The following is an 857-nucleotide window of genomic DNA, read 5'->3' as shown; positions in this document are numbered from 1 at the left end:
TCAAACAAGGAAAATACACCAAACTCAAAGCACTATGAAATCTTGAAATGCTGAATCTGAGGTTGAAGTCAAACAATATAATCCACAATGTTTTTAGGGGACTATTTATTCTCAGCAACCATTACATCTTTCTGTAAGATCTACTTTTTAAAGTCTCAAGTTCTGAAACAATAATCCCTTCTCTAAAATAGGGTTGCAAACTGTGACCAACAGAACACACATGAATCTTTGTCATATTAACAAAGTAAATGATGTCACTAGAGGATGTCACCACCATTTCTATCAGTGGTAATCATCCGGAGGCTGCTGGTTACAACCATAGTGTCCATACTGCTGCGGACAGCAAGGCTCTTTCTTATCGGTGCTGTGGGTAATTGTTGCCTCAGGATCGTCCATGCCACTGGTTTGATCCATTGTCACTTGGCCGCCACCGTCTGCTGTCCCTACCGCTAAACCATCTGTCAACAACTAGAGGGGACTCAAGGGGGTGTTTCAAGTATTTCTGATATTCTTTGTCATCCTCTGTGAATCTGTTTGCAAACATCTCTTCAAAATTTGTAATAGTTTCAGAAGTGTCAGGCATCCTGAAATTCACCGGCTGCTGTGTGGCTCCTGCCCCTGCCCGGTGCCTCCAAGACCCCGCTAGGGCAGCCACGCTGGGCCAGTGCACAGCGAGACGCGGCCAATAGGTGGTCTTTTCACACATAACATATATAACAATAGAAAAATATTCCACACTTCTCAAAAGAATCCGCCAACACATGGGAACTTGTTAATTTCAAGACTTCTTTTTCTTTCTGTATTTTAGGGAAAGGTCTAGAGGGTGTTCAGGGTCTCACTACTAGATCAGACTCACA

General features: G+C 43.1%; 1 pseudogene; it reads right to left on the bottom strand.

Moving 5' to 3' along the window:
* Positions 1–282: 282 nt before the first annotated feature.
* LOC111815175 lies at positions 283–583 on the bottom strand (annotated as a pseudogene).
* Between the last annotated feature and the right edge of the window lie 274 nt (positions 584–857).

Source organism: Octodon degus, unplaced genomic scaffold (assembly GCF_000260255.1).
Source record: "Octodon degus isolate 3935 unplaced genomic scaffold, OctDeg1.0 scaffold00012, whole genome shotgun sequence".
Lineage (NCBI taxonomy): Eukaryota > Metazoa > Chordata > Mammalia > Rodentia > Octodontidae > Octodon > Octodon degus.
The sequence above is the reverse complement of the archived record's forward strand: the minus strand, read 5'-3'. Positions and strand labels throughout refer to the sequence as shown.